Source organism: Somniosus microcephalus, chromosome 11 (assembly GCF_052327205.1).
Source record: "Somniosus microcephalus isolate GS21.2 chromosome 11, FLI_Smic_1.0, whole genome shotgun sequence".
Lineage (NCBI taxonomy): Eukaryota > Metazoa > Chordata > Chondrichthyes > Squaliformes > Somniosidae > Somniosus > Somniosus microcephalus.
In genome coordinates, this window is record NC_140997.1 from 134,184,155 (window position 1) to 134,210,322 (window position 26,168).

The following is a 26,168-nucleotide window of genomic DNA, read 5'->3' on the forward strand; positions in this document are numbered from 1 at the left end:
GAGGGCGACGGCTTCATCGCCCAACACTGTGAAAGGGCAGAGAGACGGCGGGAGAGAGGGCCGGGATTGGCCAGAAGGAGGAGGGGCAATGGAGGTCGGCCAATCCGATGGCAAGCTGCGAGGGTCTTTAGGCAGCAGGTGACAAGCCTTGACATGTCGGAGGAGCAGTGTTTGGGAATGCTCCGATTCTGGAGGGACATTGTTACTGATCTGTGCCACCTGCTTGGTCAGGATCTGCAGCCGCGTGAACGCTGCAGAACCTCTCTGTCCGTGATCGCTAAACTGACGGATGGCCTCAATTTTTATGCCAACGGATCCTTTCAGTCAGCCATTGGGGACATTGCGACTGTCGCTCAGGTTGCAATCCACTGTTGCATCCGGCAAGTTACAGATGCCCTTTATAGGCGAAGGCGTCAATTCATGACCTTCCCTCGGACCCTGCACAAGCAGGCGGAGCGCGCGCAGGGTGTCGCTTCTATTGTGGACTTCCCCATGGTGCAGGGGGCGAGTGACAGCACACACATGGCTTTGAGGGCGCCATGCCATCATCCTTAGGACTTCCGCAACCGCAAGGGGTTCCACTCCCTCAACATGCAGCTGGTCTGTGACCACCGCCAAATCATCATGGCAGTCACCGCGCATTTCCCAGGGTGCAGCCACGATGCCTTTATCCTGCGGTTGACCTCAGTTTGTTACCTTTTTGAGGGGCTGCCTCGAAGACGAGGCTGGCTTACTGGGGACAAGGGCTATCCTCTCTGGCCATGGCTGATGACAACACTCCGTGTGGCCGACACCCCAGCAGAAGAGCTGATCAGCAGCGGCCATCAGGCGACCAGGCACAGTAAACAGCACACTATTGGTGTTGTCAAAAAGCGTTTCCAATGTCTGGAACATTCGGGGGGATCCCTGCAGTACTCGCTGCAGCAAGTGGGACACATCGTCGTCGTCTGCTGCATGCTCCACAACTTGGCGAATCGACGCACCCAGCCAATTACAGCTGTCCCTCAACGACCAGCAGAGCAGGTGGAGGAGGAGGAGTATGAGGAGGAGGAGGAGGAGGAGGAGGAGGAAGAGCAGGCGGAGGAGGAGGATGAGGAGGAGGAGGAGGAGGAAGAGCAGGCGGAGGAGGAGGAGGCGGAGGAGGAGGAGGAGGAGGAGGAAGAGCAGGCGGAGGAGGCGGAGGAGGAGGAGGAGGAAGAGCAGGCGGAGGAGGAGGAGGAGGAGGAGGAGGAGGAAGATAGAAGGGCTGCTGAAAGTGGAAGGGCCATACGTCAGAGGCTCATCTGGACTCGTGTCGAGACCCCTGTGGCGGAATGATGAGAGTCTTAACTCATGCGCACTTTGGATGTTTGACGGCCTCTGAATGCCAGCATCACTGAAACTAGTCACATGCACCATGCCACATTGAAACTTCTGTTTATTGGCACAAAAGTCTTTCATTACAGCTAAACAACGGAATGTCAACAGAAACCATAACTTTCAAAATAACTGTGAACTCTTCGGCAAAGCCGCAAAACTCAACAAACTTTCTGCAAATATAACAACAGGTGAGGGTGTCCTTGAATTTGGACAAACAAACATCTCAGCTCCTCCCTCTACAACTGGCCCCTTGAGGGAGAGCGACTTCTCTTTCGCGCCCGGCCCCTTCCCTCCCTGCTGCTCCTATGTAATTGGACCCCAGTGACGGCCTCAAGGCTGGGGGACGCCTGCTGACTGTCTGGAAGCGCAGAAGCCCCTGAGGGACGGCCTGGCCGACCTCTGGGCTTGGAGGGTGCGGACGCAGGATGCTTGATGTGACCATGGCTGGAAGCAGTGTGGCCTGCAGGTGGTGGCAGCTGCAATGCAGGCGTCCCAGCGCTGGCATGTGCAATGGTCTCCTGCCGAGAGAGGACACCTGCACCATGGTCGGACGACACACTGGCTATCTGAGGGGAGCGGCTCGGCTCATCCGCCACAATCGCATGCTCCACTGATTCCTGGCCTTGTATGGGACTGGAAGGGCCCGGGGTGATCGTAACTGATGCAGAGAGGGTGGCTACAGTGAGAGATCGCGTTGCGTCAATCTGGGTGTGGAGGAGCCCAGCAAGTGACTGCGTGGCAACAGTGAGGACCTGTGTGCCAGGTGCCAGTGCTTCGGAGAAGGCCTGGACAGTTCTTCTCATTGCTTCGGACAAGGCAGGTGCTGACCGCTCCACTGCCTCGGACAAGCCCTGGACAGACCTTTCCAGGGATTGTCCGAAGCCCTGAACAGTCCTTTCCATAGCCGACTCAAAGCCGTGGACAGTCCTCTCCATTGTTGGGCCGAAGCCCTGGATAGTCCTGTCCATTGTTGCCCCGAAGCCCTGGATAGACCTGTCCATTGTTGCCCCGAAGACCTGGAGAGTCCTGTCCATTGTTGCCCCAAAGCCCTGGAGAGTCCTCTCCATTGTTGCCCCGAAGTCCAACATACTCTTAGCCAATGAATCTATTGACTCAGGCATCTTCTCGACTGCAGCCATCAGCTCCGTGTGTCTGACCCGGGCCTGTTTGCTCATCTCAGCCAGGCGACGCACCTCATCTGCACTCTGTGCAGCAGTCATCACTACCTGCCTTGCCCTCCGGGGAGACGGTGGCCGAACTTGCCTATCCCCCGTGCGTTGCTGCATGCCGCTTGGTCTGGCAACTGGTTCATCCTCAGAGCCCCCCCCTCCCCTCCAGGGGACTACTATCCCCAGTCTGTAGATGTGTCCGCTCCCCGGATTCTGCAACGGCTGGCCCGGATTCCTCCTGGTCCTCGCCTCCGGTGGCACTGGCACGGCAGCTTCAGTGCGTTGAGCCTGAGTTGGTGCTGCTTCATCTGAAAGTGGGAGGTGGAAGAGTGGCTTTAGCAAAAGGACAGGTTTGCTGAAAGGCATGCCAGATTGCGGCAAGGCTCTGACATGGCTGCACACTGAGGATGCATGCTGGCGGGGGGACCAAGTGGAAGGCAACAGGTGAAAAAGGTGAGAGTCTTACCCTCGCTGTCGGAAATGGGGTCGGCAGATGCAGTGGTCACAGGACCAGACAGACGTCCTCCAAGTATCTGGTGCACTCTCTCCTCCAGATCCGTGAGAGTGACCACTTGTGGAGGTCCGCCACCGGTTCGACGCTGCTCCTTTCGGATCATCGCCAGCTTGGACTGCAGGGGAAAGAAGGGGAAGTTCTGTAACATGATGCCTTGAGAGATCATCGCATGCCCCCCATGGTGCAAGAGCCCTTACATGAGGCCTTGAGACATCATCGCATGCCCCCCATGGTGCAAGAGCCCTTACATGAGGCCTTGAGACATCATCGCATGCCTCCCATGGTGCAAGAGCCCTTACATGAGGCCTTGAGACATCTGTCCATGTGTGTGCCCAGAAAGGGCCATGGGTGCATGCTGACAGATGGCCATTGGGGCATCATTGCAACAGGGTGCCCGAAGTCAGCTGCAGATGGAGGGAATCAGAAGTTTGCTAAACCATCACTCACCCTAACGATCCATGTGAGGTCGTTGAATTTCTGCCTGCACTGAACAGGGGTCCTGGTCGCCATGCTGCTGGAGTTGACCCTCACAGCAACCTCCCTCCAAGATCGTCGGTAAGCCTTCTGATTCGGCCTCTTGCCATTATCCGGATACAGGACATCTCGACGGCGCTCAACTGCAGCCACCAAGTGGTCCAGAGCCTCAGTGCTGAAGTGCTCTGCTCTCTGTCTAACCTTCTCCATGCTGAACAAGTTTGTAACGCCAGACAAGGGCGAGCGCCGATTCTGAGGCCTACAGGGCGTTGGGTGTTGAAGCTCAGGCTGACTGACCCACCCCTTTAAGAGCCGGCCGGCGCCTGGAAGTCTCGTGGTTTCCCGTAATTGAAATCACCTGCGCTGCGCCAGTCCGCGTCGATATTGAGTAGCACCTGAACTTTTGCGCCTTAGTAGCACCGTGCAACGGCTGAATTAGCGCCTCAATCCCCTTTGGGGGCGATGCAACCCAATATCTCGCCAGGCAGCGATAACTTTCGCCTGGCTATAAACTTAGCGCTCCGCCAGTTCTAACGCCTCAAGCGGGGCTATACCCAATTTCTAGGCCCTTGTGTTTTATTTGTTTCTGTTTCTCCCACCATTCTCGTTGTGTTATCGGTTTTCCTAATGGATCCCACCCATCTTTCGTCATTTTACCAACCAAACCCTTCTGATCGTCAGCATAGAGCCGACTCAATGATCCTGGCGGTCCCCAATCTGGGCCTCCGCCTTCTGCCATAATGTATTATTTTTTGGTACTAGTTTACCGCGCTCCGGTCCTCCCTAGTAACTCGTTCTCAGAGGTCTACCTATCATCCACCACTAGTGATGGTGGTCCTGACTTGTAACTATCTCGCTGTCAGAGGTGATTGTTTCACTTGCAGCCGTTAATACATTAATACAGTACGTCCCGCAACGCAACACAACAGAGAGACTTTTGTCTGTCTCGGATTCCCAATTAACTCTGGCCTTCACGTGGGGCCCAATCGCCCTCTTAATTCCGGCTCGGTATGGGTCCTCGAGACATTTACATTCCGAAATAACACATCAGGTTTCACTCAACTTAACCACTATTTAAACTGCACCTCTCACCCGTCACGGATACCAGATTCTTTTCGATACTGCGTCACTGTCACACCGCCCTCCCGAGTGATCCAATTTCTTGACGGGCAGAAGCCTGACTGCTCGCCCCGTTCACTGGTACAGGCAGTCTTCCAGCTCCGAAGTAACCTGCTCGCAGCGCCAATTTGTTGGGGTGAAAATAAATTCACATCTAAACCGTGTAAAAGTAAAAAGATGCAGTTTATTATCAGAGCTCTGGGAGAAGCATCTCAGACCCCGCGGTCTGTGTGAGCACCTTCTCAATTTTACAATGGCTGTTAGGCTCCTTTTATACACCTCAAGGAGCTGAAAAAGTACAGAAAATACATAAATTCACATGGTTATTACATCACTGCTTTAGCAACAATTTATTTCTAACAAAATCTATTCTTTCAATTGATTGGACATCGTACAATAGCTAATTAACCCTCCCCTGCAATGATTCTGGCAGTTAAGCCCTCGTGACCCTTATTGGTCTGCAACACTAGGCTGCAGGTCATAGGTTACTTACAAACAACTTGTTTGTAACTGAACCCATTCTTTCTGTTCTGCTTCTTATCTCTGCCTTCTGGATCATGATGTCTGGTTCTTCAAACCGCCAGACCATATTTGCTAGGCTGAGGTTCCTTTTTCCTACCTTTCCAAAACTCAAAACAACTATTAATATTCTATGCAAGCCATTTAGTTTCTTTATGTTACTACTCTAAGTTTAGCTGACATTTTATTAAATCTTTCTCACAGTTCAGCATTAGCTGTGTGTAGCCTGGTGGCTATGCCTTATCTTATTCTTGTAAGGCTCCATTGTATAATGTCCTTGAGCTGGGCATACTTTATCGCCACCTGGCTTCTCCTCAGCTCTTGGTGATCTCGCACATGACCCCTCTCTCTTTCCTTTGTCTAAAGTCATTTGTTTGCCCTGCATTTTAAACACTGAGAGGATTTGCTTTAACCCTTTCACCATTTATGCACAGCACGGTCACAGAAACAGCAATGCGATAAATTACCAGATAATCTGATGTTGGTTGAGTGATAAATGTTGGGTGGTACTCCCCTGAACAACATAAAGAGCAAAATGTGACTCTAGCAATCTGCACACACTAGGACAATACCAATGATGGGAAATGAACCAGAGCAGATAAGAGAAGTAAAAGTAGGGGAACATCTAGGCAATAGTGACCATAATATATTACACTTTAAGATAATAATTGAGAAGGACATAGAACCTATTGGCAAACAATGATGTAGAACAGCAATGGGAAACATTTAAAATGATGTTCAACAGAGTCCAGGAAAAATATATTCTGCTAAAAAAACAAGAACAAGCTAAACACTAATGAGACACCATGGATGAATAAAGCCATAAGGGAAAAATTGAGGGTAAGGAAAGAGGCATATGTTAAGTACATGGACAGCAGGGGAGAGCACGATAAGGGAGAATATGAAGAGATTAGGAGAGAAGTCAAAAAAACAATTAGGAAGGCAAAGAGGAACTATGAAATTAAATTATCAAGGAACATAAAACAAAATAGTTAAATATTTTACAGGCACATAAATAAAAAAGGTCAGGATGAGAATAGGTTCACTAAGGGATGGACAGGATAATCCCACAGGCAGTGATATGAGATGGCAGAAATATTAAATATTAAGTAATTACTTTGCTTCAGTATTTACCAGCGAGATAGAACAGGTGGACATGACATTCGATGATGAGATTAGCAATGAGATAACTGCATTTAAAATAAACAGAGGAGATATATTAAATAAACTAATCAAACTCAAAGAGGATAAAACCTCAGGTCCGGACGGATTACATCTGCACATTTTAAAAGAATCTAGGGAAGAGATAGCAGAGGCATTAATACACATATTTAATAATTTGTTTGAAAAAAGGTGTAGTGCCAGAGGACTGGTGGATAGCTAACATAATACCTATATTTAAGAAGGGAGACAGAACATGTCCAGGGAATTATGGACCAGTCAGCTTTACATCAGTGGTAGGAAAAATAATGGAATCCCTATTAAAGGAGAAAATAGAAGAACATCTAGAAGCCAAAAATATAATAATGAATAGTCAGCATGGATTTCAAAAGGAAAAGTCTTGCTTGACCAACCTCATTGAATTTTTTGAAGAGGTAACAGAGAGAGTAGACAATGGTAATGCAGTAGATGTAATTTATCTACATTTTCAAAAGGCCTTCGATAAGGTACCCCATAATAGACTGATGAACAAGGTCAGAGAATGCGGAGTCAGGGGACAAGCAGAATGGATTGCTGGCTGGCTTCAAGACAGAAAGCAGAGAGTAGGCGTAAAGGGTAGCTATTCACAGTGGCAGAAGGTGGGTAGTGGTGTTCCACAAGGATCAGTGCTGGGACCACTGTTGTTCACAATTTATATTAACGATTTAGACTTTGGAATCAAAAACACAATTTCTAAATTTGCAGATGACACCAAATTGCGGGGGATAGTCAATACTGAGGAGGACGGCAACAAATTACAGGAAGGCATTAATAAACTTGCAGAATGGGCATATAATTGGCAAATGAATTTCAACAGAGATAAAAGTGAGGTATTACATTTTGGTAGGAAGAATAGAGAGGTCACTTAATACTTGGAGGGTGCGAGTCTAGGTGGGGTAGAGGAACAAAGGGATCTAGGAGTACAAATACACAAATCACTAAAAGTAGCGACACAGGTTAATAAAGCCATAAAAAAGCAAACCAAGCACTAGGGTTTATTTCTAGAGGGATAGAATTGAAAAGTAGTGAAGTTATGCTAAATTTGCATCGAACCTTGGTTAGGTCTCACTTGGAGTACTGCGTACAATTCTGGTCGCCATATTATAAAAAGGATATAGAGGCACTGGAGAGGGTGCAGAGAAAATTTACAAGAATGATACCAGAAATGCGAGGGTATACCTATCAGGAAAGGATGAACAGGCTGGGTCTCTTTTCTCTTGAAAAGAGAAGGCTGAGGGGTGACCTAATAGAAGTCTTAAAAAATTATGAAAGGATTTGATAGAGTAGATACAGAGAGAGTGTGTCCACTTGTGGGCAAGAGCATAACTAGATGCCATCAATATAAGATAGTTACCAAGAAATCAAATAGGGAATTCAGAAGAAACTTCTTTATCCAGAGAGTAGGGAGAATGTGGAACTCGCTACCACAGGGAGTGGTTGAAACAAATAGTATAGATGCATTTAAGGGGAGGTTAGATAAGCATATAAGGGAGAAGGGAATAGAGGGTTATGCTGGTAAGAGTTAGATTAGGAAAGACAGGAGGAGGCTCGAGTGGAAAATAAACACCGGCATTCACTGGTTGGGATGAATGGCCTGTTCCTGTGCTGTATATGCTATGTAATCCTATGATTTGATTGAGGATCGTGCATGGACATAATCCAGAGAGAAGATCCTCCTCCTAAACAAAAGATAGAGGGAGGGACGGAAGGGAGAAAGAATACGTAATAGAATTTCTGTACTTTGACACCATTGTAATGATCCAGCTCAGTATTTAGCTGAACATTACCACGTCTTACAATACAGAATCAGGTGTTACTTAAACAATGCTTCTTGCCTAAATACCTAAGTAACTGGACACTGAGCCGCGGTGTGAAAAGGGTACAGAAAGGCAAAATTAAAGAGGTAGGTATTATGTCCGTGTATAATTGACACACGGACTGCAGGAGTTGATTATAACAAGTCTTTACTGAATGGAGACAACCTGGAAAACTGAAACTACAGAAGCCTGCTAGGGCCTTTTATACAGGGGTGGTCACTGCCAGTACTGCAGCCTGAGACCAGTTATTCCCTTAAAGGTACAAACACAACAATTCCTCCCCTTTTAGATAAACAGTACATAACATTCAGTTAACAACTAAATAATAACTAATTACAATTACAATTACGGTTGCTAGATACATTGGTTGAAGTTAAGCAATTATAAGTTCAGTCTTTGAGGAGGCTTCCTGATTCTGTCTGGATAACGCCTCTTTGGGATATCAGGTTCTTCTGGCAAGGTTGCGTCGGGATCAATGTCGTTGTTTGGTTCGTCTGCTTCCAATATCACCGATTCTGCGGTAGATGCAATTGGTACTTCGGTTTCATTGCCAGGTGTATCAGATCGTGGTGTGGAGTTGATGTTTTCCAGTGACTCTAGAATCTGGTCAGCATGGCGTCTTACAATGCTCTCTCCAACGTCCACGGTATACATTAGAGGTCCTTGCCGTGTACAGATCGTTCCTGGCTGCCATTTCTCTGTGCGGTAGTCCCGGGCCAAAACTGGTTGACCTATCTTAAAACTCCTGGTCGGCCTTTCATTCATATTCTGAAACTGCCTGTTCTCCACATCTCTTCTGACGTTTGGCTTAACCAAATCCAAGTGGCATCGTAGTCTTCGATTGAAGAACATCATGGCTGGAGTTTGGTTGGTAACCGCATGTGTCGCATTCCGGTAGGCAAACAAGAAGTTATCCACCTTGTGTTGTAGGGGTATGTCTTCATTACACATTGCCTTGATAGCCTTCTTGAATGTTTGAACAAACCTCTCGGCCAATCCATTAGTGGCTGGATGATATGGGGCGGATGTGTAATGCTTAACACCATTGTTCTTTAAGAACCTCCGGAACTCTTCAGACACAAACTGTGGTCCATTGTCAGAGCAAATCTGTTCAGGCAGCCCATTCCTGGCGAATATGGTTCGTAAGACTGTGATAGTTTTTTCTGTGGTGGTTGAGGACATTTTTATTACCTCTGGCCACTTTGAATGTGCATCCACCGCAATTAAAAACATCGAGTCCATAAAGGGACCAGCAAAATCAATGTGCACCCTTTGCCATGGAGATGAGGGCCACTCCCATGGATGTAGAGGGGCTTGTGGTGGGGCGTTTTGGACCTTCAGGCATCCTGTACAGCTCTTGGTCACCTCTTCGATTTCTCTATCGATTCCCGGCCACCACACAAACGCTCTGGCTAAGTTCTTCATTTTCACCCCTCCCAGATGACCCTCATGAAGCTCATTGAGCACTCTATCCTTCAATTTGGGTGGAATTACTACTCTGGATCCACACATCAAGGTTCCTCTGCACACTGACAGCTGTTCTCTTCTCGGCGAGAATGCTGGCAGCAGTGGTTCACCATGTGCTGGCCATCCCTTCACCGTTAAATCATAGACCCAGGAGAGTGTCGGGTCATTTCGTGTTTCCTTTTCTATGTTTGCATTCGTCACAGGGAGACATTCGACTATAGTCGAGTGGAGTAACTCCACTGGATCCACTGCCAGTTCTTCTTCCACCGTCGGCAATGGTAGGCGCGACAATCCATCAGCATTCCCATGCTGTTTAGTTCCTTTGTACTCGATGTCATATTGGTGTGCCCCTAGGAAAAGGGACCACCTCTGTAGCCGTTGTGCCGTCATTATCGGTACGCCCTTCTGAGGGTTGAAAATGGAGATGAGAGGTTGATGATCAGTTAGTAGAGTAAATTTCTGACCGTGCAGGTAGTGATTGAACATCTTCACCCCCCACACCAGGCTGAGGGCCTCTCTGTCAATCTGGGCGTAGTTATGCTCGGCTGAAGTTAACGAGCGTGACACAAAAGCTATCGGCCTCTCTGAACCATCAAGGAATTTATGTGACAGTACCACCCCAACACCGTAGGGAGACACATCACACGCCACTCTTATCGGTAGTGATGGGTTGTAGTGAGCCAATACTTCTCTTGAAGTGATTAGGTCCTTACTCTTCTGAAAGGCCCGCTTACATTCATCGCTCCATTTCCATGCTACTCCCGTTCGTAGTAGGGCGTTCAGTGGATGCAGAATTGTGGACAAATTCGGCAAAAACATATGGTAGTAATTCACCAATCCGAGGAATGACCTCAGTTGCGACACATTTTCAGGCGCTGGAGCCTTAGCTACCGCTTCAATTTTGTCAGGGGACTTATGCAACCCCTCTTCATCAATCACGTGGCCACAATACGATATCTGTTTCTTAAGAAACTCGCACTTGGGGCGATTGGCTCATAGCCCATGCTCACGTAATCTAGTGAGCACCTGCTCTAGGTTGGCAAGGTGTTCACTGTCATCTTCACCTGTCACTAGGATGTCGTCTAAGTAACACTGAGTACCCGGAATCCCTTGCAGGACTTGTTCCATCGCTCTTTGCCATATCGCCGGAGCTGATGCTACTCCGAATACCAGTCGATTACACTGGTAAAGACCTTTGTGAGTGTTTATCGTGAGATACTTCCTAGAGGATTCTTCAACCTCCATCTGCAAATATGCTTGTGCTAGGTCAATTTTTGTAAAACGCTTCCCTCCAGATAGTGAGGCGAAGATATCTTCTATCCTCGGAAGAGGATATTGTACTGTGTGAAGGACTGGGTTCACCGTCACCTTGAAGTCCCCACAGATGCGAACCTTCCTTGGCTCCTCAGACTTATTGTTTAACGTTTTCTTCATGACAGGAATGATGGGTGTCGCCCACTCGCTTAAGTCTACCTTAGATAACACGCCTGCATTCTCCAGATTCTCCAGCTCTGCCTCGACGGCTGGGCGAATTGCATATGGTACCGGTCTTGCTTTGAAAAACTTGGGAATTGCATTCTCCTCTATTTTTATCGAGGCGGTTACGCCTTTAAGAGTGCCCAGTTCTTGTTGAAATACCTCTTTGGCGTCAGCTAAGATTGTTGACAATCGTCCAGGAGTGACGTCGTCATCCTTTTTACCAGCCACCGTCAGTGCCTGAATGGAGTGCCAGTCTAAACTTATCTTTCTGATCCATTCACGTCCCAATAACGGTGGTCCACCATCTTGCAGAATGTAGAGATACAATTTCCGTATTTTCTTGCCGTTGTATTCGACAGGCACCCTTATTTTTCCTCTGGGGTATACTTTTTGCCCCGTATACGTCCTCAAGACAATGGATGTCTCTCTCAAGGGTATGTGTGAGAATAGCCGCTCGTAGTCTCGTCGATTCATGACGGTTAGAGCTGATGCTGTATCCAATTCCATTTTGACTTGGGACCCTGCTATCGTGAGGGTGACCCAAATGGTTCGGAGATCCTCTTTTGCGATTACGTTGTGAAGTTTGAGACAGCTTAGTCTCTTGTTCCCGGCTTCACTATCGCTCATCTTGTCTTCGGAACTACTGTCCGTCATCTTTTGTACTTTCCTGTACGGTTCCTTAGTAGCCTTTTTGTTGTCATTGGTCTTCTTCCCAGACCTGCAAACTCGTGCAATGTGTCCCATCTTTCCGCATTGCCTGCATATTTTGTCCTTGGACCAGCAGTCCTTCTGGTCATGGTTTGTTCTGCCGCAGCGATAACATTTTGCAAATCCCCGTGTCATTTCGTGGGTGCCGTATTCCTGTGGCTTTTGTTGTATTTCCGCAGCTCCCCTTGCTGCTGCTTCATACGATACCGCCACGCTGAAAGCCTTATCTAGCGTCAGCTCTTTCTCTGAGAGTAACCTCTTCTGGGTTCCTTCACTCAGGAGTCCACAGACAAATTTGTCCCGTAAGGTATCTGCCAGTCCTGCTCCGAACTGGCAGTGCTTTGATAGCTTGCGTAGTTCCGTAAGGTAATCAGCATTGCTCTCATTTTTATGCTGATTTCTCCTGTGGAATTTAAATCTTTCTGCCATCAGCAGCGGTGTAGGATTTAGGTGTTCCTGTAGGATAGCAACAATTTCATTAAAACTCTTCGCCTTCGGTTTGGCTGGAGTAATCAGGTCCCGCAATAGGCCATACATTCTTGCGCCCATTAAATTTAGCAATACCGATGCCTTTTTCTCCTTGGCTATTTCGTTTGCCTCGCAATATACCTCGACTCTTTCCACATACGTGGTCCAGTCTTCTATTGCATTATCGAAGGCAGTGATATCGCCAGTCTTTGGCATCTTGAAAATCTAAGATGGCGCCTCCCGCGCTTTGCCTTCGTCCCCGATGGATCAAAATGGCGCCTCCCGCGCTTTTCCTTCTTCCCCGCCGAGTTAAGATGGCGCCTCCCGCGCTTTCCCGCCGCTGCCGCTGCTGCCAACACTGTTGCTGCCGATTATATTTACTTTACTATCCTGTAATGGCGACGCCCTATGGTCTTCGCGCCTCCCCGATCGCTGCTGCCAACGCCGCGCTCCACGGTATTTTTATTTTTCTATCGCGCTTCAATATTTGCTCCGTTAATTGAAGAACCGTTCCCGTCGTGGAGCGGACCCTCTGGGACACTTCCCTCCCTCTTCTTAGGTCCGAATGCTGCCCGGCTTCGAAGCACCGGCCGCGCCCTGTGTGCTCCACCCTCTCTCTCTCTCTTTGCTTCCCGACTCGCTGCCCGGCCCCATTGCAGAGCCACCCGATCGAGCTCTAGCCCGCCGCAGCCCAGGAAGGATCAGTGCACTACCTGCCACCAGCCCGATTAGCTGGGAAACCACAGACTGGAGAACCAAGCCTGGCTCTCGACAGTCTCTCCTGCACTTTTCAATACGATGATTTGGAGGGCAGTTGCCCACGGTCGACGCCCGTTTCTCGAGTTTCTTTGGATTATTTTATTTTTTTTCTTCTGGCTTCGACCTTCAATAACGTCGTCTGAGGTGCTGCCGAGTTGCAGGTAAGTTCGTTTCTTACTCGTCGCCAGTATTATGTCCATGTATAATTGAGACACGGACTGCAGGAGTTGATTATAACAAGTCTTTACTGAATGGAGACAACCTGGAAAACTGAAACTACAGAAGCCTGCTGGGGCCTTTTATACAGGGGTGGTCACTGCCGGTACTGCAGTCTGAGACCAGTTATTCCCTTAAAGGTACATACACAACAGTAGGTTTTGAAGAAGCTTTTAAAGGGGGAGGGAAAGAGATGTAGCAAAGTACAAGAGTTCAGATGGTGGCTGAATGCAAGATAGGTATGTTTTAAGGGAGGGAAGAGAGGTATCAAGATAGAGAGGTTTAGGGAGAGTGTCCCAGCATGTAGGGACAAGATGGCTGAAGGTTCTGCCACTGAATGTGGTAAGGGAGGGAAAGGTGGGGGTTGCAAAGAAGGCATTGTTGGAAGACTGAAATTGATGGAGTTAGGGAGCCAATGAAGTCTGATGAGGGTAGAAATGTTTAGAACATAATACAAGAACATAAGAAATAGGAGCAGGAGTAGGCCATTCGGCCCTTTGAGCCTGCTCCACCATTCAATAAGATCATGGCTGATCTTCTACCTTAACTCCACCTTCTCACACTATCCCATATCCCTTGGTTCCCTTAATATCCAAAACTCTATTGATCTGTCTTGAATATGCTCAATGACTGAGCATCCATAGCCCTCTGGGGTAGAGAATTCCAAAGATTCACAACCCTTTGAATGAAGAAATTTCTCTTCATCTCAGTCCTAAATGGCCAACCCGTTATTCTGAGACTGTGACCCCTAGTTCTAGACTCCCCAGCCAGGGGAAATATCCTCCCAACATCTACCCTGTCAAGCCCCGCAAGAATTTTATACGTTTCAATGAGATCACCTCTCATTCCTCTAAACTCTGGGGAATATAGGCCTAGTCTACTCAATCTCTCCTCATAGGACAATCCCGCACCCACAACCCCAATCCCAGGAATCAGTCTGGTGAACCTTCGTTGCACTCTCTCTAAGGCAAGTATATCCTTCCTTAGGTAAGGAGACCAAAACTGTACACAGTACTCCAGGTGTGGTCTCACCAAGGTCTAATATAATTGCAGTAAGACTCTTTTACTCTTATACTTCAATCCTTTTGTAATAAAGGCTAGTGGGACCTTTTGCAGGATAAGATGTGGGTGGCAGAAATTTGGATAAATTGCAACCTGCGAAGGATGAATTCAGGAGGCCCGTCAGGATGAGCATTTGAAGCATCAAGTCTGGAGGTAAACACGTGAATAAGGTTTTCAGTAGTGGTAGTGGTGAGAGGAGGTGGAGGCAGTGATGTTTCAGAGGTAGAAGGGAAGGTTAGTGAGATAGTAAATGGAAAGAATGGATGCCTCATAATAGTGTAGCCCCAATACTGTGTGACTGATTGAGTCAACAACAACTTGCATTTATATAGCGCCTTTAATGTATTAAAACATCCCAATGCACATCACAGGTATGCAATCAGACAAAATCTGACACCAAGCCGAAGGAGACATTAGGACAGGTGATCAAAAGCTTGGTCAAAGAGGTAGGTTTGAAGGAGTCCATGATAACAGATAATTTGTAAACGGATACTTCCATTTGGCTGATGAACTGTGTTTGTGATAACTGTTTCTGACATTGACAGATAATAACATACATGTTTAGGATAGCTCCCCCAGCGGCTCATTTGGTAGAGGAAACGTGCAACTGAAACAGACAAGCGGATGCAGGTTTGATTCCTGTTCGTGAGCTGAGTTAATTGAGCTCTGTTGGGGTGGACATAGGATCATAATGTTTGGCTTCAGCACCTTGGGCTAGACAGAGGAAAATTGGGCAGATTTCTCACTGATCACTATCCAGCGAGCTCTATTGGAATATGCATATGTGTGGACATTGGGTGGTGACAGGATCAGGCTTGGCTGCGATGGCCCCCCCATAGTCAAATACCCTGCTGACATTCATTGTTTAGGCTCACATAAGAGTGGCCTGTAGGGTAAAGTACTGACGAACAAGTGGTGCCCATAGAACCGCACGCCAGGTAGACTTGATGTCTTAAGGAAAGCAATGGGAAAAATTGGCAAAAATACAAAAAGACAAGCACAAATCACAACATGGTTGGAATGATCTGTTTTGGTGGAATCCCAATGCATTTTCGGCAGGCAGGAGTCCCGCCTGGCCCATTGGCCCACCCCTGACTCAGGCCGATTCTCTGGATTAGGGTGAGTTGCATTTTTCAGCCTCAGGCCCCTGCTGCAGTGTATCAGAGTAAACAGCTTCCACGGCAGCTGAAGAGGACTTTATTAAATTTAACTTTCATCCTCTGCATGCCATAGCAGTGCAGGATGGCAGCAGGGATTCCTAGTGCTCTGTGTTGCTAGGGTGCACATGGCAGGAAATACATTGGCTGAGGTATTCCTCCAACACTTTCATGCCTTTTGAATACGCTCACAGTTGATCTCACGTATCCTACATCCTCCATCATTACTGGTGGAAAATCTGGAAGTGGTGGGGGGAGATTGGGGAGTCAGTGCCCACCCCCCACCACCACCGCCACCCCCCCATGACCGCTAGAGTTATGCCAGGGAGCTGGCGTACACTCTGGTGGAACAATCCAGCTCTATGTGGATAAGATTGGAGAGACTACCTAAAGGAATCATCAATCATATCACTTTACTGCCAGCACTCTCTCTGGACTTCAATACAATACAGATCCTCAAAGTTCCTTCTAGCTACAGGTAAAAGATTTGTTGTCACCAGCTGACTGCTTCCTCTCCGCTGTTTACAAGGCAACTGTAAAAAGAAAACAAAACTGTTTTTCTGCTCCCTTAATTGTTCTTTGCCTCATTCTATTGAATCTTGCCTTCCTGATCCTTCCTCTGCGTATACTGTTTTTCTTTTAACTTTCTGGGTATATCACAAGTATGAACAAGCAAACTTGTATTCCTGTATTTTTGTCACTTTGGATTCAACTCGAGCTTGTCAGCCTTGGCTCAGTGGATAGCACTCTAACCTCTGAGTCTAGAAGGTCGTCGGTTCAAGCTCCACTTCAGAGATTTGAGCACATAATCTAGGCTGACATGCCAGTGCAGTACTGAGGGATCAATCAGGAGTCACTGAATTTGGATCAGCAGAAGGCACCCAGGCTAATTTCAGTTCTACTCCCTAGCCCAGGGGGTGCGGAGACCAGCTGCAGTGCCCGCGCTGCCACCATGGCCAAGATTGAACCTGGAACCTTTCTGGTTGGCTCAGTTCCAAATTTCACAACAAACTGCAAAAAACATTTTCATCAAACAGTGTACTCTGACATCTGTATTGAGAATGATCATGTTTTGTCAGGGATGTTCTAAAAATAAGCACCCAGAATCTCAGACATAGATGGAGTTAAATAGCATTCCCTTTATTTTCCATTCATGTGACAGAGGTGCACCTTATTCAGCAACAACATACAAAACTAAAAGGAGTGATGGGAGATAATGTTTGCCTTTTTCTAATTTTGTAATTCATTAAACATAGAAAGACCCTTCGGCCCATCAATACCATCACTGCCATGTACAATCTGTCCTATCATGAACTCTACCCCACCCATTTAATTTCAGAAGGGAAAATTTGGCATAAATACTCCCCGTTCAATAAAGGTAATCAGCCAAAAATCCAGAATACCCTCACATCTCCATGATTCGTCATGGCCTCCTGTCCTCTAGGCATAATTCCCCCACCCCCAAACCATTGGAGTATTGAAACAAACCACTGGAGTGCTACAAAAGATTTCAGTGCAGCTGGGTTGGGGAGGAGTGCATCTGTGGAAGGAACAGAATTAAAAGGTTGAATGACCTTTTCTTGTTTATTATTTTCTTCTGTTACCATATCTGAACTTTTGTGCTAATTGCTCCAGTACAGCAGTCCTTATGCTGTGTCAATTTTTTAAATGAACACTTTCTTTTGTACTATTTATGATATAGCTGAATGGTTATGGGGAGACATTAGTTAATCCAAATTGCACTGTAATATGGTTTGAAGGAGACAGACATTATTTTCTATGCCAGCCTCATCAGTTATTAACAATTCATTCATTTTACAACACGAGTGTGTTCCAGAACCAGCAACATCACCATATGGTTTACTAACAGAACCAAAATGTTAGAAATTAGTCTTTGAAAATTTTCTTAGAAATTACCCTTGGTGTTTGGTTTGCGTCTTTCCTATTATTTCCAATCTTGAAATTCCCTATGTTCCTAAATTACAATAACAAAATGAGATGGCAGCCTCCTGGCTACTAGGAATTGGTAACAATTACCTTGTAAGCAAATCCATTTTTATTAAATTAAGAGAAAGGAATCTCCCTTGGACAGTTTTAATGTTATAAGAGAACTGATGTAGTATTGTCCCTAAGATATAGTAGTGTATGTACATTATTCTGAGAGTATATACATTAACACAGAGCCCATATCCTGGTGCAGTGGTAGTTTTGTTAAAAGAATAATTTCTAACATTTTGGTTCTGTTAGTAAACCATATGGCAATGTTGCTGGTTCTGGAACACACAAGTGTTAATAAATGAATGAATTGTTAATAACTGATGAGGCTGGCATAGAAAATAATGTCTGTCTCCTTCAAACCATATTACAGTGCAATTTGGATTAGCTAATGTCTCCCCATAGCCATTGAGTGGGCAATTGAGAGACATCAGGTTTTAGGACCAGCAAGATGGACTGCCCCTGCCAATTTGGTGTAATCTGCAAATTTAAACAGTTTTGTTTTTGTCCCCAGCTCCAAATTCATTTATATACACTGTAAAGAGCAATGGGATCAGCACTGATCCCTGTGGCAGCCCACTAGTGAACCCTTGCCATGTTGACCCAGCTCCATTTACAACTACTCTTTGCTTTCACATTTAACCCAGCTCAGATGCTTACCCGCTATTCCATGCTTTCCTACCTTTTAGACTAATCGCTTGAGTAACAAGATATCAAAAGCCTTGCTAAAATCTAAATAAATTTCATCCACAGAATTTTCAGTGTCAACGAGGTCTGACATTTTCTCGAGGAACTCTAGTATATTTGCTAGGGAAGTCATCACTCCCATAATTCCCTCGTCGAATCACTCTTATCATACCTATCTAGGTGCATCAATATCCCCTCTTTCAGGATGCCTTCAAATACTTTACCCATAATGGTTGTTAGGCTCATAGACCTGTAGTTTCCTGGGTTGTCCCTTTGCCCATTTTTAGGTTGATTAGTTGTTTTCCAGTCCTTGAGCACTATTCCAGTTTCCTATGATTCTTTGAAGATAGCATGGGCATGACCAATTTCACTGGCCACTTCTTTGTGAAGTGCATGGTCTCTGTGAACACAGAAGATAATTCATTTAATATATTTACCATCTCTTGATCACTTGATATCATGTTACTTTTGGATTCTTCCGATGGCCCCAACTTTTTCACCTGCTTGCAGCAAATATATATATGTAATATGGAATGTTTTCTGCTATCCTAACCTCACTTTCTATTTAGCCATCCTAATCAGTTTGTTAACCTCCTTTATCTTGTTTTTATATTTGTCTTGGTTCATAATGCTACCCGTAGCTTTATACATTAGCCCTCTTAAAATCTGGGACCAGCATTAGATTGGCTGCAGCCCTGGATTGGCCAATAAGATTAAAACTAATTATATTATGATCAGAGCTGGCCAGGTGTTCCCCCACGTGGAGGTTTGATACAGCACTAGGGTCCAGAATTTGTTTATCCCAAAATGCTGTGTAAGGATAGGCAATGGCAAACATTTAAAGATCGCATGGATGAACTACAGAATTTGTTCATCCCTGTTTGGCATAACAATGAAACAAAAAAGGTGACTAAACCGTGGCTAACAAGGGAAATTAGGGATAGCATAAGATCCAAGGAGAGGACATATAATTTGGCCAGAAAATGCAGCAAACCTGAGGACTGGGAGCAGTTTAGGATTCAGCAAAGGAGGACAAAGGGATTAATTAAGAGGGGGGAAATAAATTATGAGAGTAAGCTTGCAGGGAACATAAAAACTGACTGTAAAAGCTTCAATGGGGAAAAAGATTGGTAAAGTCAAGCATAGGTCCCTTGCAGTCAGAATCAGGGGAATTTATAATGGGGAACCAAGAAATGGAAGACCAATTAAATACATACTTTGGTTCTGTCTTCACAAAGGAGGACACAAATAACCTCCCAGAGATGTCGGGGAACATAGGGTCTAATGAGAGGGAGGAATTGAATGAAATCAGTATTTGTAGGGAAATGGTGTTAGGGAAATTGACGGGATTGAAGGCCGATAAATCCCCAGGGCCTGATCTACATCCTAGGGTACTTAAGGAAGTGGCCCTAGAAATAGTAGATGCATTGCTGGTCATCCTCCAAAATTCTATAGACTCTGGAACAGTTCCCATGGATTGGAGGATAGCTAATGTAACCCCACTATTTAAAAAAGGTGGTAGAGAGAAAACGGGGAATTATAGACCGTTAAATCTGACATCGGTAGTGGGGAAAATGCTAGAGTAATTATAAAAGATGTAATAGCAGAGCACTTGGAAAACAGTGACAGGATCAGACAAAGTCAACATGGATTTACAAAAGGTAAATCACGCTTGACTAATCTACTAGAATTTTTTGAGGTTGTAACTGGTAGAATAGATAAGGGAGAATCAGTGGACGTGGTGTATTTGGACTTTCAGAAGGCTTTCGATAAGGTCCCGCTTAAGAGATTAGCGTGCAAAGCTAAAGCGCACAGGATTAACATAGAAGATAGGAGCAGGAGTAGGCCATTTGGCCCTTCGAGCCTGCTCCGCCATTCAACTAGATCATGGCTGATCATCCAAACCCTATCACCTGGTCCCTACACCGACAACCATCCCACCCAAGCCCTATCCCCGTAACCCCACGTATTTAATCCCCCCTAACATTAAGAGCCAATTTTTATCATGGCCAATCAGCCTAACCTGCACATCTTTGGACTGTGGGAGGAAACCGGAGCACTCGGAGGAAACCCACGCAAACACGGGGAGAATGTGCAAACTCCACACAGACAGTCACCCGAGGCTGGATTTGAACCCAGGTCCCTGGCGCTGTGAGGCAACAGTGCTAACCACTATGCCACCATTGGAGGTAAGGTGCTGTCTTGGATAGAGAACTGGTTGGCAGACAGGAAGCAAAGAGTTGGAATAAACGGGTCTTTTTCCGAGTGGCAGGCAGTGACTAGTGGGGTATCACAGGGATCGGTGCTAGGACCCCAGTTATTCACAATATATATAAATGATCTAGACGAGGGAACGAGATGTAATATCTCCAAGTTTGCAGCTGACATAAAGCTGGGTGCGCGTGTGTGCTGTGAGGAGGATGCAGAGAAACTCCAGTATGATTTGAACAGGTTGGGTGATTGGGCAGATGCATGGCAAATGCAGTATAATGTGGATAAATGTGAGGTTATCCACTTCGGTGGCAAAAACAGGAAGACAGATTATTATCTGAACGGCAAAAGATTGGGAAAAGGGGAAGTGCAATGTATTATGTCCGTGTATAATTGAGACACGGACTGCAGGAGTTGATTATAACAAGTCTTTACTGAATGGAGACAACCTGGAAACTGAAACTACAGAAGCCTGCTAGGGCCTTTTATACAGGGGTGGTCACTGCCGGTACTGCAGTCTGAGACCAGTTATTCCCTTAAAGGTACATACACAACAATTCCTCCCCTTTTAGATAAACAGTACATAACATTCATTTAACAACTAAATAATAACTAATTATAATTACAATTACGGTTGCTAGATACATTGGTTGAAGTTAAGCAATTATAAGTTCAGTCTTTGAGGAGGCTTCCTGATTCTGTCTGGATAACGCCTCTTTGGGATATCAGGTTCTTCTGGCAAGGTTGCGTCGGGATCAATGTCGTTGTTTGGTTCGTCTGCTTCCAATATCACCGATTCTGCGGTAGATGCAATTGGTACTTCAGTTTCATCGCCAGGTGTATCAGATCGTGGTGTGGAGTTGACATTTTCCAGTGACTCTAGAATCTGGTCAGCATGGCGTCTTACAATGCTCTCTCCAACGTCCACGGTATACATTAGAGGTCCTTGCCGTGTACAGATCGTTCCTGGCTGCCATTTCTCTGTGCAGTAGTCCCGGGCCAAAACTGGTTGACCTATCTTAAAACTCCTGGTCGGCCTTTCATTCATATTCTGAAACTGCCTGTTCTCCACATCTCTTCTGACGTTTGGCTTAACCAAATCCAAGCGGCATCGTAGTCTTCGATTGAAGAACATCATGGCTGGAGTTTGGTTGGTAACCGCATGTGTCGCATTCCGGTAGGCAAACAAGAAGTTATCCACCTTGTGTTGTAGGGGTATGTCTTCATTACACATTGCCTTGATAGCCTTCTTGAATGTTTGAACAAACCTCTCGGCCAATCCATTAGTGGCTGGATGATATGGGGCGGATGTGTAATGCTTAACACCATTGTTCTTTAAGAACCTCCGGAACTCTTCAGACACAAACTGTGGTCCACTGTCAGAGCAAATCTGTTCAGGCAGCCCATTCCTGGCGAATATGGTTCGTAAGACTGTGATAGTTTTTTCTGTGGTGGTTGAGGACATTTTTATTACCTCTGGCCACTTTGAATGTGCATACACCGCAATTAAAAACATCGAGTCCATAAAGGGACCAGCAAAATCAATGTGCACCCTTTGCTATGGAGATGAGGGCCACTCCCATGGATGTAGAGGGGCTTGTGGTGGGGCGTTTTGGACCTTCTGGCATCCTGTACAGCTCTTGGTCATCTCTTCGATTTCTCTATCGATTCCCGGCCACCACACAAACGCTCTGGCTAAGTTCTTCATTTTTACCCCTCCCAGATGACCCTCATGAAGCTCATTGAGCACTCTATCCTTCAATTTGGGTGGAATTACTACTCTGGATCCACACATCAAGGTTCCTCTGCACACTGACAGCTGTTCTCTTCTCGGCGAGAATGCTGGCAGCAGTGGTTCGCCATGTGCTGGCCATCCCTTCACCGTTAAATCATAGACCCAGGAGAGTGTCGGGTCATTTCGTGTTTCCTTTTCTATGTTTGCATTCGTCACAGGGAGACATTCGACTATAGTCGATTGGAATAACTCCACTGGATCCACTGCCAGTTCTTCTTCCACCGTCAGCAACGGTAGGCGCGACAATCCATCAGCATTCCCATGCTGTTTAGTTCCTTTGTACTCGATGTCATATTGGTGTGCCCCTAGGAAAAGGGACCACCTCTGTAGCCGTTGTGCCGTCATTATCGGTACGCCCTTCTGAGGGTTGAAAATGGAGATGAGAGGTTGATGATCAGTTAGTAGAGTAAATTTCTGACCGTGCAGGTAGTGATTGAACTTCTTCACCCCCCACACCAGGCTGAGGGCCTCTCTGTCAATCTGGGCGTAGTTACGCTCGGCTGAAGTTAACGAGCGTGATGCAAAAGCTATCGGCTTCTCTGAACCATCAAGGAATTTATGTGACAGTACCGCCCCAACACCGTAGGGAGACGCATCACACGGCAGTCTTATCGGTAGTGATGGGTTGTAGTGAGCCAACACTTCTCTTGAAGTGATTAGGTCCTTACTCTTCTGAAAGGCCCGCTTACATTCATCGCTCCATTTCCATGCTACTCCCGTTCGTAGTAGGGCATTCAGTGGATGCAGAATTGTGGACAAATTCGGCAAAAACTTATGGTAGTAATTCACCAATCTGAGGAATGACCTCAGTTGCGACACATTTTCAGGCGCTGGAGCCTTAACTACTGCTTCAATTTTGTCAGCGGACTTATGCAACCCCTCTTCATCAATCACGTGGCCACAATACGATATCTGTTTCTTAAAAAACTCGCACTTGGGGCGATTGGCTCGTAGCCCATGTTCTCTTAGTCTAGTGAGCACCTGCTCTAGGTTGGCAAGGTGTTCACTGTCATCTTCACCTGTCACTAGGATGTCGTCCAAGTAACACTGAGTCCCCGGAATCCCTTGCAGGACTTGTTCCATCGCTCTTTGCCATATCGCCGGAGCTGATGCTACTCCGAATACCAGTCGATTATACTGGTAAAGACCTTTGTGAGTGTTTATCGTGAGATACTTCCTAGAGGATTCTTCAACCTCCATCTGCAAATATGCTTGTGCTAGGTCAATTTTTGTAAAACGCTTCCCTCCAGACAGTGAGGCGAAGATACCTTCTATCCTTGGAAGAGGATATTGTACTGTGTGAAGGACTGGGTTCACCGTCAGCTTGAAGTCCCCACAGATGCGAACCTTCCTTGGCTCCTCAGACTTATTGTTTAACGTTTTCTTCATGACAGGAACGATGGGTGTCACCCTCTCGCTCCAGTCTACCTTAGATAACACGCCTGCCTTCTCCAGATTCTCCAGCTCTGCCTCGACGGCTGGGCGAATTGCATATGGTACCGGTCTTGCTTTGAAAAACTTGGGAATTGCCTTCTCCTCTATTTTTATCGAGGCGGTTACGCCTTTAAGAGTGCCCAGTTCTTGTTGAAATACCTCTTTGGCATCAGCTAAGATTGTTGACAATCGTCCAGGAGTGACGTCGTCATCCTTTTTACCAGCCACCGTCAGTGCCTGAATGGAGTGCCAGACTAAACTTATCTTTCTGATCCACTCACATCCCAATAACGGTGGTCCACCATCTTGCAGAATGTAGAGATACAATTTCCGTATTTTCTTGCCGTTGAATTCGACAGGCACCCTTATTTTTCCTCTGGGGTATACTTTTTGCCCCGTATACGTCCTCAAGACAATGGATGTCTCTCTCAAGGGTATGTGTGAGAATAGCCGCTCGTAGTCTCGTCGATTCATGACGGTTAGAGCTGATGCTGTATCCAATTCCATTTTGACTTGGGACCCTGCTATCGTGAGGGTGACCCAAATGGTTCGGAGATCCTCTTTTGCGATTACGTTGTGAAGTTTGAGACAGCTTAGTCTCTTGTTCCCGGCTTCACTATCGCTCATCTGGTCTTCGGAACTACTGTCCGTCATCTTTTGTACTTTCCTGTACGGTTCCTTAGTAGCCTTTTTGTTGTCATTGGTCTTCTTCCCAGACCTGCAAACTCGTGCAACGTGTCCCATCTTTCCGCATTGCCTGCATATTTTGTCCTTGGACCAGCAGTCCTTCTGGTCATGGTTTGTTCTGCCGCAGCGATAACATTTTGCAAATCCCCGTGTCATTTCGTGGGTGCCGTATTCCTGTGGCTTTTGTTGTATTTCCGCAGCTCCCCTTGCTGCTGCTTCATACGATACTGCCACGCTGAAAGCCTTATCTAGCGTCAGCTCTTTCTCTGAGAGTAACCTCTTCTGGGTTCCTTCACTCAGGAGTCCACAGACAAATTTGTCCCGTAAGGTATCTGCCAGTCCTGCTCCGAACTGGCAGTGCTTTGATAGCTTGCGTAGTTCCGTAAGGTAATCAGCATTGCTCTCATTTTTATGCTGATTTCTCCTGTGGAATTTAAATCTTTCTGCTATCAGCAGCGGTGTAGGATTTAGGTGTTCCTGTAGGATAGCAACAATTTTGTTAAAACTCTTCGCCTTTGGTTTGGCTGGAGTAATCAGGTCCCGCAATAGGCCGTACGTTCTTGCGCCCATTAAATTTAGCAATACCGATGCCTTTTTCTCATTGGCTATTTCGTTTGCCTCGCAATATACCTCGACTCTTTCCACATACGTGGTCCAGTCTTCTATTGCATTATCGAAGGCAGTGATATCGCCAGTCTTTGGCATCTTGAAAATCTAAGATGGCGCCTCCCGCGCTTTGCCTTCGTCCCCGATGGATCAAAATGGCGCCTCCCACGCTTTTCCTTCTTCCCCGCCGAGTTAAGATGGCGCCTCCCGCGCTTTCCCACCGCTGCCACTGCTGCCAACGCTGTTGCTGGCGATTATATTTATTTTACTATCCTGTAATGGTGACGCTCTATGGTCTTCACGCCTCCCCGATCGCTGCTGCCAACGCCGCTCTCCGCGGTATTTTTATTTTTCTATCGCGCTTCAATATTTGCTCCGTTAATTGAAGAACCATTCCCGTCATGGAGCGGACCCTCTGGGACACTTCCCTCCCTCTTCTTAGGTCCGAACGCTGCCCGGCTGCGAAGCACCGGCCGCGCCCTGTGTGCTCCACCCTCTCTCTCTCTTTGCTTCCCGACTCACTGCCCGGCCCCGTTGCAGAGCCACCCGATCGAGCTCTAGCCCGCCGCAGCCCAGGAAGGATCAGTGTACTACCTGCCACCAGCCCAATTAGCTGGGAAACCACAGACTGGAGACCAAGCCTGGCTCTCGACAGTCTCTCCTGCACTTTTCAATTCGATGATTTGGAGGGCGGTTGCCCACGGTCGACGCCCGTTTCTCGAGTTTCTTTGGATTATTTTTTTTTCTTTCTTCTGGCTTCGACCTTCAATAACGTCGTCTGAGGTGCTGCCGAGTTGCAGGTAAGTTCGTTTCTTACTCGTCGCCAGTATTATGTCCGTGTATAATTGAGACACGGACTGCAGGAGTTGATTATAACAAGTCTTTACTGAATGGAGACAACCTGGAAACTGAAACTACAGAAACCTGCTTGGGCCTTTTATACAGGGGTGGTCACTGCCGGTACTGCAATTTGAGACCAGTTATTCCCTTAAAGGTACATACACAACACAATGAGACCTGGGTGTCCTTGTGCACCAATCGCTGAAGGTAAGCATGCAGACACAGCAGGCGGTTAAGAAGGCAAATGGTATGTTGGCCTTCATAGCATGGGGATTCGAGTACAGGAGCAAGGACGTCTTGCTGCAGTTATACAGGGCCTTGGTGAGACCACACCTTGAGTATTGTGTGCAGTTTTGGTCACCTTATCTGAGGAAGAATGTTCTTGCCATGGAGAGAGTGCAGCGAAGATTCACTAGACTGATACCT

At 46.6% G+C, this 26,168-nt stretch overlaps 1 protein-coding gene across 1 annotated transcript in view; it reads right to left on the reverse strand.

Moving 5' to 3' along the window:
- Positions 1-18,564, reverse strand: part of LOC147110895 (endogenous retrovirus group PABLB member 1 Env polyprotein-like) — a 31,803-nt gene extending 13,239 nt beyond the window's left edge. The window contains exons 1-2 of the mRNA XM_086001288.1: positions 18,394-18,564; positions 4,609-4,789 (exon numbers count right to left, since the gene is read on the reverse strand). The gene's annotated coding sequence lies outside the window, so the exon portion shown is untranslated. The remainder of the gene's footprint in view (positions 1-4,608; positions 4,790-18,393) is intronic.
- Between the last annotated feature and the right edge of the window lie 7,604 nt (positions 18,565-26,168).